The sequence below is a fragment of the Nasonia vitripennis genome, chromosome 3 (genome assembly GCF_009193385.2).
Source record: "Nasonia vitripennis strain AsymCx chromosome 3, Nvit_psr_1.1, whole genome shotgun sequence".
NCBI classification, from domain to species: domain Eukaryota; kingdom Metazoa; phylum Arthropoda; class Insecta; order Hymenoptera; family Pteromalidae; genus Nasonia; species Nasonia vitripennis.
The window spans coordinates 18846990-18866457 of record NC_045759.1 but is presented as its reverse complement, the minus strand read 5'-3'; the positions used below and the strand labels follow the sequence as shown (position 1 = coordinate 18866457).

At 50.1% G+C, this 19468-nt stretch overlaps 1 protein-coding gene across 1 annotated transcript in view; it reads left to right on the top strand.

The window, feature by feature from the left end:
• Nucleotides 1-17677, top strand: part of LOC100117520 (EF-hand calcium-binding domain-containing protein 1) — a 71577-nt gene extending 53900 nt beyond the window's left edge. The window contains exon 8 of the mRNA XM_016984694.3: nucleotides 17462-17677. The gene's annotated coding sequence lies outside the window, so the exon portion shown is untranslated. The remainder of the gene's footprint in view (nucleotides 1-17461) is intronic.
• Nucleotides 17678-19468: the final 1791 nt, after the last annotated feature.

Sequence of the window (19468 nt, the reverse complement as noted above, 5' to 3'; positions counted from 1 at the left end):
ATAAGGAACTTGGACAGATAAATATAAAGTAAATACACGATAGTCGAACTCTTATCTCCCTCGGCGATAGTTCTTTTTTATTACGGGAAAAAAAAAACTTTCCCCAGCGTGTCCCCGTGAGATATACAACTTCGTTAAGATCCCCGACTTTTTGACTGTTCTTGCAGCCGCCGAAACTCACCGTAACAATCGGAAAACGTGTAGCCGACGTCTGCGCACGTAGAGAGAAAAAAATCTGTCGCCGACGGTTAGGAAACAAAACTGTCTCGAAAATCCCGAGAAAGCTTATCGCCGGAGCCGGGATGTACGACAAGCGTCTCCAGCTAGCTCGACATCTTTTCATTTATCAGCTTACGAGTAGTTTTTCCCTCCGCTTCGTTTGTCTGGTCGTCCCTGCTGCGGTAGCCGCGACAGGAAAAGGGCATTCTTCGAGAGACGCGACACTTTGCCGAGATCCCTAACTATAAGCTTGTAGTCTGCCTGGGAACGGATCGAGGAAGAGGAACAAGTACCTTCGAGGGGATACCCCCGCTTACGGTCAAAAGTGCATCTTGGGCTATTATCTGGGAGCGTGTGAGTACACACGCACCTGTCCTTGTTTATTATATATGTTCGGCCTACGAGAGGCGTCGAGGCGTCGTGACAGTTATGGAGACGGGGGTTGTTTGATGTATGCCCGCTGAGATCGCCTGCGTGAAATTTCGACGATTTCGTAATTGGCCAGTTCATTAGGGACGCGCCGACTCGCGCAGACATCTCGCCGGATCTTGCATTCCTTTTCGTGCGAGGGGGAGACGTTTCGCTAGGCCTAGAGATCCGACGGAGATCTCCCGAGGCATTTGTCAAAATCAAAATTCTGTTTTGACTAATTTTTATTGCTCAGCCGGCAGATTCGGGAATTACGCAATCTTTAGCAGGGTAATATACGAGCTCCGTTCGAATGCAAGCGCACGCGGATTATGATTTATCGGAGAGCTCCTCTCGGGAGAAAAAATCGCGGGATATAATATACTCCGTAGACAATCGCAAGGTCAATTACGGAGCCCATACATCTTATGCATAATCTAGCGATCGCGCATCGCAATACAAAGCGAAAGCTATCGCCGCTGACTAAGCAAACAATAATAAAATTCATACCAATAATTCGCTACGGCAAAGAGAGGCGCATGGAGTGAGAGCGGGAGAGAGAGTGGTTATATAAGCTGCCGATGCTACTCCCAATGCGAAAACAGTGGCTCATTCATCTTCCGCGATGCGACGTACGAACGGGGCAAAGAATGAAAATTCCGCGGCACCTGCCGCCGCCACGAGGAGAACGCCGCCGATGATTCATGACTCGGCGAGTGCATAATAAACGTATGCAGCGCTGCGTATACCCCCTCTATCCGTATCTTTCTCTCCTCCGCGGCACGCCGTGCATCTTCTCCCGATGGCACTTTCGGATTCCGCACACCTCGATTTTCGCTGCCGCTGCCGGTTCATTGTTGGAAAAATGTGTGTAGTCGAAAAGCTTCTAGATATTGTACTTCAACCGGTTCTGGGGTATATAAAAAGGGGCGCATGTATGCCTACACTCGCGACAGAGAATCTGTCTCTCGATTTCACGAGGCAGCAGCAGCAGCGGCGGCGGAACATCACGGAAGATCAAAGAACCGCACCGCGGCGAGGTGCAAGGTATATAAATATGATGAGGCCGAGCGATATGGGGGTTAGCGTGCGCGCACACGTCGGCCTCCGCCGGCGCGGCGCGTAACTCACGTCACCGCGCCGGACTCCGCCGCGATTAGATCTTCCCGGCGTTCTTTCACTTTTCCTCTGTACTGTGCTAGAGCTGGCCTTGCACTTTTACGCGCGCTTTGTACCTGCGCGCGACCCACCGAGCTTTCTTCTTCGAGAGCCTCTGCTTTTTTCCTTGGCCCTCGGACTTTTTACCCTCATTAGTCATGCTTTTGTGAGCTTTTGACTTATGGCTACCGTGCGACGGCCGGCTATACGCAGCCGTTAATGAGACGCGGCGGTGCTAAATCATCGCCGCGACGTTTTGGCCGAAATTGTCATTATTAACTTTTGCCTTTGTTCACCCATTCATGGGAGACAATGTACTGTACTTTGCCGAGAGATGTTATACAGGAGCGGCGAGCGAGACCAAGTCGTTTTTTCGTCGTCTTCCAATCGCGCGGAGGCTTTTATACAGAAAACGCGTGAATGTCCCTCATAATGGAGGAATAAATCTCGACGCATTAGAATGACAATGGAAAATAATGAAAAAACGTGTAAGGAGTGGAGGAAAAAACTTGTAACACGTGTTTCTGAATAATTCCGTCAAATTGTGCTCGCCGCGAGTGAGGTTCTCACGGACTTCTCGTTTCTACCGAACAAGTCGTATTTCATATTACGTATTCGACGATCGTCCCGGCTATTCCCGTCCGCGGGGATTCACAAATTTCTAAGCGGATTCGAGGCGCCGGAAGAATTTCATTAAATTCTAGAGTCTTTGTGCCTGGGTACGTGTGACATTCCCTCACGCTTATGCCTTAGGTGGAAACTATTGTTTCTCGAGGCGAGAGGAAGTGCGGCTGTGGGAGTCGATTATAAGTCAATAAAGTGATTATTTAGTTTGCGACGATTCTGGAAAGTTCAGTGACGCGTAGGAAAGCGCTAATTCGCTGCTAACGTTAGCGCAGAAATATTTAATAACGCAGCTCCCTTGTTTTATTTCCGAGCGATAATGAAACTCCTTTGGGAAAAATCGGACGAAAGGAAGGGTCGCGCTAATTGGCAATTATCGAAAAACCCTAATAGTTGAGAATCGAAAAATTAATTTCTCCCGCTCTCTCTTTCTGACTCTCTGTCGTGTGAAACTTGGTACTTGGACGCGGCAGAGCCGGCACTACTCGTCAACTCGATAACGAGGACAATCATTACGCTCGAATCGAGTGCATTTCGACGAAACTGACGTTCGTCTCTTGCTTTGCGCGGCTGACTGGATTTTGCCCGGAAAAAAATGCGCCGAGACTCGCGGGCGCGCGCGCAAGAAGAGGCCATCGTTTCTTGCAGGCTGGCGAATATCATCTACTTATAGGCTTCCTCTCGCTGCAGCTGTGCAGCAGCCCCTCATTCACTCTCCTCTCAAATCATTAGCCGCGCGCGGCTTTCGCGACTAATTCAAATTGCAATTCCGTCGTACACTGCTATCGTCTCGGGTCGGCTCCACATCAAAATACCGTCGGATGCGCGGATTCCGTGCCGTGGCAAAAAGTCGCGAATTAACTTTTATAACGCTGCTCCGGGACGCTGCAAGAACAGCGACTGCTTCACAGATGCAGACTTGTCCTGCACTGCGCCGGCCGTGCGAACGCCGTCGCCGGTAATTCGCCTTTCCACGGGAAACTCGGGCGTTTAACGCTTTAATTATAGCGCTGCGGCTTCTCAAGAATCAAATTGAAAATCTGTCTCGCGGGCGCAAGAAAGTTTCGCCTTGCAACTGTTTCTCTGACTCTTCGCTTTAATAAAAAGTAACGAGTCTGACTAAACGACTCTAGTTTTTGCCTTGAGTTGCGCACGCAGTGTTGATAAAGGCGTGCCTACTGCTCCGTTTTTCAAATTGTCCTTGTTTTTCAAAAGATACAGGATGGTTCGATAAAGAACATAGGCGAAAAGGGATAGTAAGATTCAGCCGCGAAACTTGAGTGTCCAGCCACCAGATGGCAGCAGCTCGCCGTGATGCTTGTGCTATGCTCGCTGACCCCCACTTCTCTCGGCAACGAGTCACGCGCGGCACGCTCTCACCACACGTGAAGCGCGCGTCCGCGGCGAGCCGCCGCTTCCTCCCACGCGACGCTCGCGCGCGCGGCGAACGACTCGCGCATGCGCGTCGCGTGTCCGGCTCCGCGATCCGCTCGCGCGCGCCTCGGCTATAAAGCTATGCACGCCTTTTTCTTCCTTCTCCTCGCGGCCTCCGCGCCTACCTCTTTCTTTACGCTGCGGCGCGCTCGCGGTTGTTATGCCGCCGATGCCTCGTGCGCGCGAGCCGATAGTAATCGTTGTGTCTTTTATGATTTTCCGTTTTCCAATTTTTTCCGCTATAAAGTTTTTAACGCTCTTTTTGGTATTTCGGAGTATAGAGCTCTTTCGGGACTTTGGTGCGATTGATTTTAATCGGGATAGACTGATGGTTTGTCTACTCCCCTAATGCCGCGATTGTGGCTAGAATGAATCCGCCCAATTTTAAAATCGGAGACGACTGTTCCGAGTAGAATTAAGCGGAGTCATTTCGGTTTCAATAAAGCCTCTTTCTGTCTTTAATATAACGAACGCGAAAGAAGCTATGAGAACCGTCGTTAAGGGCGAATTCTCCGGAAAGTCTCCGAAAGTAATTCAGTATCCGGCAATTTTACGGCGCCGAGTGGCACTCTTTAAATTGAGCAGCGTAAAGGGAATCTCCTTATAATGCCGGGCTTTCGCGGAAACGAGAGCAAAACAATTATCCGCCGCCGAGGACGAGCCAGCGCAGTTTTGCACATTTGGCGAGAGTTCCGTATCAAAAGGCTCTCTTTCCCTGGCTTCTTCCTTCTCGCTGTCGTTTTTTGCGCGACGGAGCACGAGACACACGGACAGCATAGAGAAGAGCGGCGACAAAAAACGTCTGGAGCGATTTCGGGCCTCGATTACAGGATCAAACTAACAAGCAAGGGAGCGCATCTTGTCCTCGGAATCGTACTGGCTGGTGCACTCACGAGTTTGAAACCGCCATTAATTGCTCAAAAATTATGAAAAATAACCCTTAACCTGCGGCTCGGAGATCGTAAAATTAGGCTAACGAGGGATGACACAGCCAAGCTGTTCTCCACGTTTTCGCTACCTTGGAATTACTGTTCGGTCCTCCTCTCCGGAATGATGCCTATGATTAGTCGCTTAATTTCAATTTCGGACCACACACCGGGATCAAAACAGCCGGAGCCGCTCGCATCTGGGGAGGAAGCTCGCGCGCTCTTATACTCCGCTAAAATATAAAAATCTCATTTCCCACGCTACCGCGCGGATCGAGAAAGTTTTTTCCTGCTCCTTGAGTATAATAAAATACCGCTGCACCGTTACACGTACATCTCGTAACAGTTATAAAATCGTTATGTCTTCGTAAGGAGTCTCGCGACTGAATGAAATTTGCGACAGGTGCGCTTGGACGCCTCAATTTTTAGGATCTAGCCCCCGCGTAACGGAACATTGCGTAACCCAGCAACTCCCCATACTATTGTACGAAGAAAAAACACCCCGCACGTGCAGTGCATTGTACCGCATGAGTATGCAGTGAAAGGTGAAAAAGATCCCGTGTCGGAGAGGAAGCAAAAAAAAAATTTCTTTCTGAATCGCATAAGGGGACGAGGGCGTGTGGAGTAGTAGTCCCACGATCTCGGCTGCACCTGTAGAAGAGAGGACCCTTGGAAATCATAACACCGCACGTGAAAGGTTTGCGTGGGTGTAAGGAGAGAGCGAATCACGTGCGGCAGCTCTGAGGATGCACACGCGAGACACCCAAGAGTTCTATTGATTGTGTGCGATCACGACAAGACTGAATATACTGCATTCAAACCCCGCAATCGTGGGAGGAAATTGAAGTTTCGCCATATGGCGAAAGCGAATTTTTTTCTCTTTCAAACCAACGAAACATGAAAGTGCCCTTGTCTATACGGTATTGATGTTTTCTTGTCATCCTGTGTGAAAGCATCTCGGGAGGAGATGAAATCTGGGTCAGAAGATCGCCGTCTGTCCGGTTTTTGCTTTTCAGAAAAATCAAGAAATAATTCCAAGGTTCGCGGGAGTTAGCGGCGCGTTGGTTTAATTGAAAAGACGAAGGACGACCGAGGGTTTTGTTGAAACGGAGGTTGAAGTCCTGGGTGATTCGACAAATTGCGGTATTTACGTTTATTCTCTTTGTATAGCCACTGGACTTTCGCTTTTGAGGGAGGTTCATTTCCTTTTCTTTCGGATTGTATTGATTGAGCCCAGAGGTCAGCGCTCGTAATAACATGTATTTTTTAAAAGAAAAAAACCACAGTACTTGTTGACCCCAAAAATCGCAGTCAGTCATTCGGAATAATGAGGGCGAGTGAAAGCATTGTTCCATCCTGTATGCAAGAGAGTTAGTGATTGTTTAGAAGGTTTAGATAAAATCTAAAGACAACCTGCTTATCCATCTGCGATTAAGAAACTCCGTTTTTGGGTTTGCTTACGAGGATATGGTAGATTCCAGTCGCACTCGTGGAGAGTTAAAACTGCATCTGGTCGCGCGCGCTCCTGGTGGTAAAGAGCGAAATCTCGTAGAAATTTCTTACCCGTAGCTGCATTACAGGGAACTACAGTTGGATTCCTTGCGCCGGTAACGTAGATATCTCTTCCATCTGTCTGAAGTTTAGGGTGCACGTGTGCGTTGCAAATCTATGATAGTGAAACATTCAATTGAAGTCGTATGTTAAATTTAAGTATAAAATTATACCACAATCGTTAAGCAAGACACAACACAGATTTTTTTTTAATGGCATTTGGAACTCGAAAGTTCATCGCCTCATCTACGCAAGCCTTCCAAACTGCCCTGTCTTGTGTCAATCCCACCCAAGATGCACCCCTCCGATCGACACCCACCCGTCCTATTTCTACTAGATCCGCTTTTACGTTGTCCTCCCATCTGCGTCTAGGTCTACCTAGAGGTCGCGTTACTATCGGCCTGCCCTTCATGACACGCGCTGCCGTACGGTCGTCTCCCATTTTCGCTACGTGCCCTGCCCATCCCAATCTGGGTGATTTTATTATTCTGTTAATATTTGGTGATGCGTACAGATTGTGTAACGCATCATTGTGTAGTCTCCTCCATTCCCCGGTTTCCTCATCTTTCTTCGGCCCGTATATTTTTCGCAAGACTTTATTTTCAAATACCCTAAAACGGTTGTCCGCCTGCTTAGTGAACCACCGACAGTATATTCTTATTTTAACGTTTTTAGACAACAGCCTCGACTTAAGTAAATTACTCACGGCGTAGAAGCAAGCATTACCCGAATGGAGTCTCTTGTTTATTTCGACATTAATCTCGTTTCTATCATTTATGGTCGTACCCAGATACCTGAATTCGCTAACCTTTTCAAAAGTGAAATTCCCAACTCTGAGTTCTCCCTCCCCTCTGCAGATGCCTAGTTTATCTACAATCATGTACTTTGTTTTTTATTCACTCACTTCTAACCCTGTATACTCCGCCGCTTTTATGAGGATTTCCGCGTTTCTTGCTACCGTTTCCCTACAATCCCCCAGTATATCCAAATCATGTGCGTAGCCTAGTATCTGCGTTGTTCCATTAAGCGTTGTGCCCAGCTGGCTAACCTGCATTTTTCTAACGACATACTCTAACGTTAAGTTGAACAGCACTGTAGAGAGCCCATCCCCTTGTTTTAAACCATCGCGTATCGTGAAGGGTTCTGATACATTACCGCCTACTCGGACCTTTCCCGTGCTTCCGTTCCGACATATTTGAATCAATCTCACGAGTTTTTTTGGTACACCGAGAAGTACTAGAATTTGATAAATTTTGCTTCGCTTAATAGAATCGTACGCTTTTTTAAAATCTATAAATAGTTGGTGTATGGTTTCGCAAAATTCCCACTTTTTCTCTAACAACTGTCTTATGGTAAACATTTGATCGCTCGCCGATCTGTTGCGCCGAAATCCGCACTGATAATCTCCTACTATATCTTCTGCGAATGGAGTGAGCCTAGCTTGTATTACGTTTGACAGAACTTTGTAGCACGTTGCTAAAAGTGAGATACGCGTAAGACCAGGTGACGAATCATTCTACACACCCCCTTTCGGGGCAGTTGTCATCGCTCCCGCATCCTCCTCGGCAGCAGAATTTTTGCCCATTTTTGTAATGTGTGATAAAAGAGATAGATTAAGAGATAAGAGATAATTTAAAGTGTTTTTTGTTGTGGTGCTTGGGTAGTGTTTCTAGATAAATACGTTCGACAGTGTGGGCTCATCACACCCACGCCTGTTCCTATCGGCTGTCCGCGACTGCTTATTCAATTTATTTGCAGCTAACCTCTTTCTCAGGGGCTGCTCCTCTATCCGCATCCTGAGGACGCGCTGTGTAGTGGTGATAGGCACCCTCCCGTCCCATCTGGACGACAACGCCCAAGGCCCGCTTAGGGTAGCGGCATTGTAACAGAGACATGTTATAAATGAAATCCATTCCAAACGATGAAAACTGTCGGTACGGCTGTACGCTACCAGAAGTACAAACGGCTTACCGTTAAAAATAACGAATCTTAAACGTTCCAGATCATGGGCATATAAATATACATGTGTCCGAAAGGGGGAAGTCAGCTCGGGTTTTCTCTCACGGAGTGCCTCTTACCCCGTGGTAATTGACCGGAAACGAGGCTTGCAATCAAGGACAGTGCCATCACTTGGCACCTGTTCCCTCGCCTTACTTTCAGCATCTTCGTCCGTTCCCTCTCTCGGTCGATTCCCCCGAAGCGGAAAATAAAATGCTTAAAACGCAATTTGCATCTGGATCTCCCGTGCATACCGGTCGTCGTCGTCCTCTTCTTCGTCCATAAGTACGCTCTCACGGCTAAAGAAGACAAAGTCGAGTCAGGAAATGCATTGCACGTTGCCTTTACACGCGTCTCTGCACGTTCATCGACGCGCGATGACATCGGCTTGCGCACGGAGTATTACTTTCAACAGGAAGCGCATTCCATTACGAGTAAGCGATACTCTAAGAAAAAGGCGCTGCGCAGCCTCGATGCGAAAGCTCAAGCAGTGTTCGATCTACCCCTATCTCTCTCTCTCTCTCTCTCTCTCTCTCTCTCTCTCTCTCTCTCTCTCTCTCTCTCTCTCTCTCTCTCCCAGCTGCCCGCACTGATACGCGATCGCTCGAACGTTTTTTCTTCGGATTTCATCGCATGTCAAATTTGGTCCAACGCTAGTGGAAGGAAAATAATAAATACAGACTCTTACACTGCTCCCGCATATGCGCGTGGTAGGGAAACGAAATGAAACAGCTAATTACCGGGATAATAATAAGTATCCGCGCATAAGGAAGGCATTTTTTATGACGTGTGATTGCCAAAACGTCTGTCGCAATGCGCCTTGCTTTTTGCCGCGTGCGCTCGCGTGTGCGTAGAAGCAAAGGCCAGATGATGCCCCATCGGACGCCAGAGACTGGCAAGTATTGTCCCCGCTCCTGGGCCTTGCGGGCCGCAACCCGCTCGATTGGCCGGCTTCTTTTTGCCGGTCAATACTTTGCCGGTCTACGGCGCGCGGCCACGCTTCGCCAGGTGCTGAAGCATCCATGGGAATCATGTTGATAAATCATCGCGGGATTCTCACGGTGGTCCAGCCGGGCGCGAGCACGCGACAAGCACCAACTGTTCTCCTTGATAATGCCATAATCTTATCCTGCACTCGAGTGTATGGCCTCTTGTCAACCATCGCTATTTTTCTCGTAAGCATGTACGCGTGATTGTGTTTAAGCCATACGAGCTTCTTTGATCAGCAGTCCACGCACGTTATCGATTGCGACGACGTTGATAAGAAGTTGATAAGAAGCAAAGAGTCGAAAAAGCTGCTTACGTTTGCGCCGCCTTTTCGCGGAGAGCGTCGAGCGCCGCAGGTAAAAAGTCGTTCCCACATCGATAGCACGCGGTAATCAGCTGCATATGTCGTGGCCGCTCGGACGAGGCCCACCTGGGCCTGTCTGCTTATGTATGTGCTCATATACGCATGGCTGTATCTGCAGTGCCGTTTCTCATGCTGGCGTGTGACCGACCGTCCGTCCGATGATGCAGGAGTCTGCATCGCATACGCGTGTATGTAATTTCGTTTTCATTATTTTTCAGCAAGCGCTGAATTTTTTTCCTCCATTCCGCGTTTTTCTTCTCAACTCTCACTTCGCAGCTCTCTCGTTATATTATGCATGACGCAAACAAGATGGAGAGCAGATAAGAGAGAACATGAACGTCGTTGACGGATTAATGTTTTTACTGCCATTAAACTGCACACGCTACATGCTCATTATAATATTATAATATTATGCAGTTTGCTCGCCTTTCAATCGTTACGCGTGAAAGTTCGGTGCGGTAAAACGAAAATCCCGCATTTAGCTCCTCTTCCGTCGAGGTACATGAGCTTCCGCGTTTTTCACCCTCTCGATGCAAAGCGCGTGTGCGCGCAGCACAATAGAAAGTCTAAGAAAGCAAAAAAGCTCGTCGCTGCACGCGCCGCTATAAAAGCGTGGAACGAGGTGAAAAAAGGGCGAAACGGGCCATGTGTGGTCTCACGCGCACGATTCATGACGTCAGGTATAGAACGAGCCGGCACACGCGTGACGTAGGTAAGTAAAGCGCGGGGTGACTCACCGGACGAAAACAGGATGGATGTGTATAGAGCGGGAAGGGTCGTCGCGCAGTCGTGTGCATTCCGATATAGGGGAGGGTGCGATCGTTCCCCAGGCGAAATCCGTCGCTCGCGCGTACGTAGGGTTATCGCGTGTGCGCATGTCGATACACACACGCGCGCAGAGACGGGAGGGTGAAGTTTGCGACGCTCAATTGGAAAGGAGAGAAACTGCGGAGAGAAGGAGTATACGGCCGGGAGGTGCACGCAAAGGTGTGCGGCGGCGGAGGATGGGAAGCAGCGGCAGCAGAAGCAAGAGGGGGCAGACGGCGGTACACGTGGGAACCCGGCACGTGGGACTCGCGCGCGCGAGTGTATACGTATAATGTGACCACGAATGGCCTTGACACCTGGACGCGCAGGCTGCTGGGCGTGTGTGTGAACGTGCGCTCGGATCTTTTTTCTCCTCTCTATTCTCTCTCTCTCACTCTCTCTCTCTCACTCTCTCTCTCTCTCTCTCTCTCTCTCTCTCTCTCTCTCTCTCTCTCTCTTTCTCTTGCTTCTCTCCTTGTTTTTACGGGAATCCATCGAAATTCAAAGAGCGTAACAACTCTACCTGTGCGCAGCGCAGGAATGCTTACATGCGGGTTGTTGCCTGACTCGCGCGCGCTCGCATCTCTCTTTCTCGAGTCCGCCGCACACACGCGATGCATACCGATTTTCGCTATTCCATATTCGACTCTCAGGAAGAGTCTTTGTGTAAGCAGGGCTTTTTAATTAATCGTGTGCCTAAATCAAAGTCGCGCGCTCTCAAAGGGCCGTGCCCGTGTAACAGCTCAATCCATAGCGGAGAGAGATTAAAAAAAGGGTTGAAAAAAACGGAGAAAAAAAGCATTCGGGAGCTTAGACTGGAAAAATATGACGATCATTAGGCATCCCCTTTGTCGAATCCGAGCCTCGGGCGTATACGATTCAATGCCGCAGAGAGTCGAACCGGTATACGCATATACGTTAAACAATTTAACGATGCACGAATCTCAACGTTCCCGCCATATGTCCGTCTTACGTAATGAACACTGAAAGAGGTCTCGCTCTGATGATCAAGCGCAAGGCCCATGACACTGGCTTACTACCGCCGGGCACTACCGCTGCTGCAGCTGCCTATACAAGAAAATCGGCCGCTCTCGTACGCTCCCACCGTTGTATCCACTATAGCTATATATACCGCCAGACTCGCACACACACGCACACGTGAAGTCCTCGACGATCCGAGGCCTGAAGCCCAGGCGCGTGAGAGTCTCGGCTCGCGGCATACGTATAATACAGCGGGCAGGTGACGTTGGTCGCGTGCCAAGGCCCCCCTTCTTTTCCTTCTTCTTTCTCTCTCGCTCTCTCTCTCTCTCTCTCTCTCTCTCTCTCTCTCTCTCTCTCTCTCTCTCTCTCTCCTTCCCAATCTCCTGCTTGCACTCGGCTCTTATTCTCGTCTTTTTTCCCCCATACTTACTCGTATGTGCCGCTGCTGCCGCTGGTGCTTGTAAGAAAAGCATCTTGCGCAAAGCCATTGTCCTAGCCCGCCCTTTCTCACGGACTCGCCTCGCTGCCCCTACTGGCCCTTTAACACCATCGCGCACGCGGATAAGGCACAACAGGCTAAGTGAATGCACAACGTGGGCCCACGCTCGAGTCTAGAAGGGATTTTCTTGTCGACGCGTGATCGGAGAGGGACGCGTCACTCCGCTATTGCTCTTGATGCGCTCGTTTCAAAGTCAACGCAGATTACGCCAGGATTATCTGTCTCGCTCGGTAAAAAAATAACAGACGTTTCTCGCGCGGATTTCCGTCCGTTAAATTGTGTTACTCCACGTCGCAGCTGCTGTCGGTTATTAGAAAATCGATAAATCGAGCGGCAGGTGACGTCTGGCACGTGCCGTGATTTTTGCTGGGCTCGCGCGAGAGACTTGGCCCCCCGAGAGGTAAGACCCCCCTTTTTTGTCTCCGTGCGTGCCCTTGAACATATCCACACGCGCCACGTAAGAACAAGGACGAGACGCGCGAGGAGGGAGCCCGGAGAACGCGTGCGAGATGCAATGCCGTTCATTGTTCGCGAAACAGCTGATAAATACCAAGTCGACCGGCTTTGTGCTACAATTTTTTCAGCTCGCTAACGCAGCGAAGCAATTTCGAGTGGACCGGAATAAAAAAAATGACGTATGAATTTTCATCTCGTTCGATATATTACGAGAATCGTGAGAATATCGAAAGCCGCGCTCGTCTGAAAATGTATATCAAACGCGCGTATAGTAAAATGAGTACATGCGCGCAGCATCAGCGGCGGCGGCGAGAGAAGACCCTTCTCTCGGAACACGCGGCTGCAGATTGTGGATCTGGAATGATGGGAACTTTTGCATTACGGTTTCAGTTGCATTATCAGATAAACCGCAGAAGCCCAGCAGTGCAAGCCGCGCGTGATGAACACGTCGCGATGGTTACAGCGTGCCATACGAGAGATCTGGATCAAGAAATATCTATATAGGTACACGTAGCTGCTGCCGCCGCCGCCTCTGCTTTACGGGCTTACTTCCCTCAATTAACGCGAGCGCCGGCGTGTACGTGCATCTGGACTTTCGGCTTTTTGCTTTCTCATCGGTACATTGAAATATTCGATTTTAACCGATCATTTTTAAGCCTTGTGTAAAACTGTATTTTAATATTGAGGCCTGCGGCAAGGATATACTTACTTTAAATCATCGCTTTTTTTCTCTCGCTCTTATCCGCCCCGTCTCGGCTCGAGGCCGGCTGCGGACATTCGTGTGTAGCGGTCCGCGCGAATAATTTACTTTTTATCTTTCTCGAAAGGACGGAATTTTGAGAAAAATCGTTCGTTCCGTCTCACATCGACAATCTAAGGCGGCACAGCAAGTTGTCATTAAAGTGTATGTGTACAGCCGTGTGCAAGCTGATCAATATGCTGCACAGAGAGCGAAGACACGGGGAAGAGACGCACCACACACACACACGGTATTGGCATATGACGTGGCGCGAGCAGGAGGTGCTGAGTGACAAAGTGAGGAGCCGCAGAAAGTTCTCACACTCGGCAGAGCGGCTGCAGTGCTCTCTTGCGCAGCCGGTTATTCCCGATACACTTTTTCTCGCGAGAGAGCTTAACCCCTTACGTGCCCGGGCGCGCGTTAGTGTTCGCGCGTACCAATTTCAGCTGCGCGGTACGTATCGACGAATTTGCATAGAGCTGTGCCCTGCTAGCTCCTGACTGACCAGCTGTTTTCTTTGTCTCGTCCCGCACACGAGTCGCGCCGCACTTTCTTCTCTTTTCTCTCGGAGGTCCTAAGCGAGACTAAGCCGCGTCAATTGCCGCCACACATACTTACGCTCGCTTTTAGTTTCGCGCGCCGCGTAATTGTCGCGCCTCGCTCGCCAAAGGAGTATTCCGAGCGGGCAGATGCGTCTCGGCGCGCCCTTTTTCTTAATTTCAAGTGATATTTATGCAAACTCCGCGCTGCAGTGTGTCCATACTTACATCTGCTGCTGCTGCTGTCGCTGGCTCGACGACGACGAGAAAGGGGCGACTTTTTTGTCCGCCTCGCAACTCTGTACAATTTTTTCTCTAGCGCTCTCGATTCGCCCCTTTCAATATGTAGAAAAATATACAGCGACGTCCCGCTGTTAGTGCGCACAAGGACGAAACGCGCGATTTCTTCGTGATGTCACCGCGAGAGCCGGAGTCGTGCCTCCGGCGTCGTCTCCTGTTTGAATTTCAAGCGAATTCGGCGATAAGAGTCAGAGACGTGCTGCCACGCCGTATGGCGACCGCAGTGTGCTGGAAGTTCCATATGCGTGATGCTCGCTCGCGTATCGCATCCTAAACTGACCGTTCCGAGAAGCCCTCGGAAGACATTCCTCCTGAATGAGCCGTGCGTCGTATTTTCTCCGAATTCGTTTTATTCAGCTTTATCAATGGAGCGTAGTATTATAATAGTAAACCATATACGTGTGTTCGCGACAAAGGCGGAAGTTTGGTATTATGCATCTCTTATCTCTCGCTCATTCGCGATACACAATAGCCGCGGCGACTGCGCGGAGCTATACACTATACAAGACGGTTTCTGGCGTCGGTTTGTTTTAAATGCTCGAGTGATCGCGTTTCGACACGCGTATATCCTCTCCGGCTGTATATAGGATCTGTACACACTATTAACTTTTCATTGATCGAAGGGATCGAGGGATAGGCGGCGAAAAAAGCCGGTCTGGCGCGTTTTCTGTGCAATCATTGTGTAAAGAGTATCGGCGGCGTTTCTCATGGAAAAAGCGCGACTTTTTTTCCTAAAAGCAACAGAAAATTAAAGCATCGACAACCGTGTCAATTGACGAGGCCCTTGAGAGGGAGAGAGCGAGGGAGAAGTCGCGAGCTAAGTATGTTCATAAAAAGCTCAACAAAGAATAAGAGTTTCTCCTCCGCAACAACCCGTACAATCATCCTCGACATTTCGTAATTTCGTGTTGTCGCGGACAGGATACCGGTAATTGCCTGCTCGCGCGCGAGCGAGGAAGAAAGGAGGCTCTCTCGGCCGGCTATAATCCGGCTACCGGTATTACTCGCCTCTTCCCGCTTCTTCGCTCGGCGTCGCTGCCGCCTATCATGAAAAATAAACAGCCGGAGCGGCAGAACGCGTTTATCCTGTATGGTGATTAGGCCGTATGGGAAATAAAAAGAGATTGACTTTGATAGTGCAGGCGCTCGTTGGTGTGAGGAGAGCGAGTTGAGCTGCTGCTGCTGCACAATGAGGCTCCTTCCGCCTACGGAGGCACCTCGAGCGCGCGCGGGCACGCTCCAATCTTTATCATCCAATTACATCAATTTCCCGTTCCACGCGGTGGAGAGTAATACTCGTACCGAGCAACTCACTGATCCAAGAAAACGGCTGTGGATGCGCGCAGAAATGAGCTATGGAGAGGGAGCTATTAAAAAAGCGCGTGCGCAGAGATGCGGAGAATTAGGGCCCCTGCAGCAGGAGCATTATGGAGTCGGGGGCGCGAGCGAGTTACATAGCATCAGAGAGAGAGAGAGAGAGAGAGAGAGAGAGAGAGAGAGAGAGAGAGAGAGAGAGAGAGAGAGAGAGAGAGAGAGAAGAGAGAGAGAGAGAGAGAGAGAGAGAGAGAGAGAGAGAAGAGAGAAGAGAGAGAGAGAGAGAGAGAGAGAGAGAGAGAGAGAGAGAGAGAGAGAGGAGAGAGAGAGAGAGAGAGAGAGAGAGAGAGAGAGAGAGGAGAGAGAGAGAGAGAGGAGGAGAGAGAGAGAGAGAGAGAGAGAGAGAGAGAGAGAGAGAGAGAGAGAGAGAAGAAGAGAGAGAGAGAGAGGAGAGAGAGAGAGAGAGAGAGAGAGAGAGAGAGAGAGAGAGAGAGAGAGAGAGAGAGAAGAGAGAGAGAGAGAGAGAGAGAAGAGAGAGAGAGAGAGAGAGAGAGAGAGAGAGAGAGAAGAGAGAGAGAGAGAGAGAGGAGAGAGAGAGAGAGAGAGAGAGGAGAGAGAGAGAGAGAGAGAGAGAGAGAGAGAGAGAGAGAGAGAGAGAGAGAGAGAGAGAGAGAGAGAGAGAGAGAGAGAGAGAGAGAGAGAGAGAGAGAGAGAGAGAGAGAGAGAGAGAGAGAGAGAGAGAGAGAAGAGAGAGAGAGAGAGAGAGAGAGAGAGAGAGAAGAGAGAGAGAGAGAGAGAGAGAGAGAGAGAGAGAGAGAGAGAGAGAGAGAGAGAGAGAGAGAGAGTGAGAGAGAGCGAAGCGTGCCAGCACTGCGAGCGTGTGTGTGTGCGCGCGCGCAAGGTAGATGATCAGGGGGGGGAGGGGGGGAAGCGCTCGCTGGCGCGCGTCACTCCTGCCGGCGCCCGGGCCGGGCCGAAGCAGCAGTGGCAGCAGCGGCGAGGCCGATGGTGGGAACGCCGAGCGCCGAGTGTTCTCACCACAGCAGGCTGCTCGCAGCCAGGCGGCAGCCCGAGAGAGTGTAGCAGCCGCTCGCGAGCGAGCGTGTGCAGGTCTGCTGCTGTTACTACTGAACGCTGCTTCTGCCTCTCTCGCTCTCTTCTCTTCTCTCGTCGTCTTGCTTATTTTGTTGTTCCTGGCGCGAGCGGGGGACGACGCAAGGTGCCTCGCTCTCCTCTCGATATAGAGTGTGAGAGAGTGGGCCGCTACTGTGGCTGCTGCTGCCGCTGCAGCCGGTCCGCGAGTCGCGCGCTTCCTCTTGTTCCTTTTCCTTCTTCGCGCGGCGGCGGTCGGCGAAATCGTCGCACGCTCTCGGCTCGCGCCGCCGCTGGTAACATTATATCGCGATGTACGTGCAACAAGCGCTACGCACGCAGCTCTCCCCCTCTTTTATAAGCGGAGAGTATTATGTACATGCGTACTGCTCGTGCACTTGACGCCGATGCCGAGAGCTTGTCGTTGTTTGTTTCTTTTTCGACAATCGTCGCAAGCTCTTTATACTCTCTATGTAGTTATTGCTATATCAACGGAGCGCACACAACATGTAACTTTAGGCGCGTATCGCTCGACGCCCGCTAATGACGAAAAATCGAGCAGCATAAATCGAAAACGCGCGCAGGCTGATAGCCCAGCCTGCTCCCGCGCGTAATCATAGAAAATTGGCGCGCGCGAGCGAGCGGAGGAGCAATTTCGACGTCGAGAATTTTTTTACCCGACATCCTCATTCGCTGACGCACGTGCACGCACGCACCGGCACACGCTCTCATAAGCTGTATACGTATACATACCGCCGGAGAGCTGATGGCGTATCGTATGTCGCGCGCTCGTCCGCCGAATGTATAAGCGAGCCTATGCTCTTTTGTGATGCACCGCCGGTCTCTATCTCTCCCCTCAACCTTTTATGCATGCACCGGACTTTTATTGCCGAGATTCGATGAGCACAGCTCTACGAGGGGGGGGGGGGGGCTTTGGCTAAGGTGCTTTGAAAAAAAGATCGCCTGAAAAGCGATCGGCCAAAAATTGGGATTGTACATTACATTTCTATACCAGACTCGACTTGGCGGATAAAAATTTAACAACGCTCTCTTTTTGTTTACCAGGCAAAGACAATGGGCCGACTGTGGTGTGACATCGAGCTCGCATACGCCAGCGGCGGCCATGAAAATGGATAGTATAGGTGAGCAGAATGGATGATTTTTTAAATGCTTCGATTACGTATCGCCTTCGAAACTTGTTTTCTACAAAAGAAATGTCAATTTCACTTTCGTTCGACACAGAACCAGCAGAGATAAACGGATGTTTAATAATCAGTAAAAGCTATCATTCAATATTCCGAACAATAATTAAAAACACGTTTCCTTGTTTGTGCAGAACTATCATCGTTGTTATCATAAGTGGCTGTTGTCCTTACGTTCGGCGTGTATGACTCGAGACTAAACATATCGAGTTGCTCAAAAGGCCGGCCGACGAGTGATTGAACCCGCAAATTATTGTTTATACACTTGTCCGAGTCGCGTCACGCCGGACTATTATAGAAAACGTGAACAACGCAGCGATTAGATTACGTTAAAAAGCGGCTCGCAACCCTCGACGGTATTATCTTCCTTTTTCCGGTTGACTTTATCACTTATCCTTGCCCGGAGAAAGCGAGTTGGCCGCTCTTTTTAAAACATTGAACGAAGAGTCTTCGAAGCGAGCGCTGGCCCGTATAATCAAAGGCATCGGAAAATCGGAGGCCATTAATTTTACATCCTTCAATTCGGTAATTACAAATCCCGTGTAGCGGCCGACTCGCGCGCGCACGCGTATAGGGACGAAACCCTAGCCCGTATAATAAAGATTTATTATCGCCGCGCTCTCTGTCCTCGTGCGCTTTTCCCCGAGCGGAAAATCCTTGGCGAGCGCGTGCCCCACGCATAGGCCATCCTCGAGCCATTAAAAAAAGAACCCTAAAAAGAGGTGTCTGTAAAAAAACCTTTCCTCCCGCTATACAGCGTCGCTAACGCCGCGGCAAGCAGAAAGGTTTATGTATAGACGGTTTATTAGTCGGCGCGTTGGATAGGACTTTTCCTCTACCTGCGCCGTCGTCGGGCCCTGATGATGGTCAAAGGTACACGAACTTTTGCCTCTCCCCACCCTTTATACGTCGCGTTTCTTTCTTCGGCTCGGCTCGTCGGCGCTGCTATAAAACGGCGAATCCACGCGCGCCCTTCGTGTGTCGGCCACGCGCACTTTTATAATAGCATCCGTAGCGCGGCGGCGCGCGCAAGAGAGAAGCGGTCAGGTCGTATAATAGATGCACGAGTCGTCGGCAGTCCCCCTTTTCCACATTCCTTTTTTCGCTTGTCTGTTTCTCGCTCTTTCTCTTTTTCTCCCTCATACCTGTCGATTTTGCTTACTTGCTGCCCTCCTCTTTATCCCCTATTCAGCGTGCACGCATGCCCCGAGCATCACGCATACCTCGAGACTCGCGGGTAAGAGAGAGAGAGAAAGAGATCCTTGAAAAACGGACTGCTCTCGATGGGGTTGATGCAGCAGCAGCAGTAGCCACAGAGCGGGCGGGCGCGCGAATCGCAGAAACGTGGGAACTGCCGCCAGGTGATCCTCTTTTCTTCGGCCTTTCTCTCCGCGCCGCTGCTCCCCTCTCCCTTTTACGTCGCCCCTGATGCCTGTGCTCGCGTGTGCGTGTTTATAGCTATGTATGCGAGCGTGTGCTGCTATGCTGCACTGTGCAAGCTTCTGAACAGGACCAACACACGAGGGGGCTACACTACACGCATGCCTATGCACGCCAGTGTGTATGGCTATGCTCGTGCGTGAGAGACATTGAAAGCTCGGCTGAATAATGCCTCGTTCCCCAGCAGGAGCTAGACAAAGATAGAAAGGAGGGCTAAATGCGGACTTTTACCGACGAGGGCGAGAATAGAGGCAGAGAAAAATAGCCCCGAAGTGTAGTGCGCATGTAGGCTGAGTTCCATGTGGGGCAGTGTCATGGCGTTGCGATACAGCCGAACTACGTGTTGCTGTCGCCGCGAAGGAGTGAAGGAATTATCTTTTCGTCCCAAATTTTATTTATAAATTTATTGCGCCGCGTATTCCATTATATA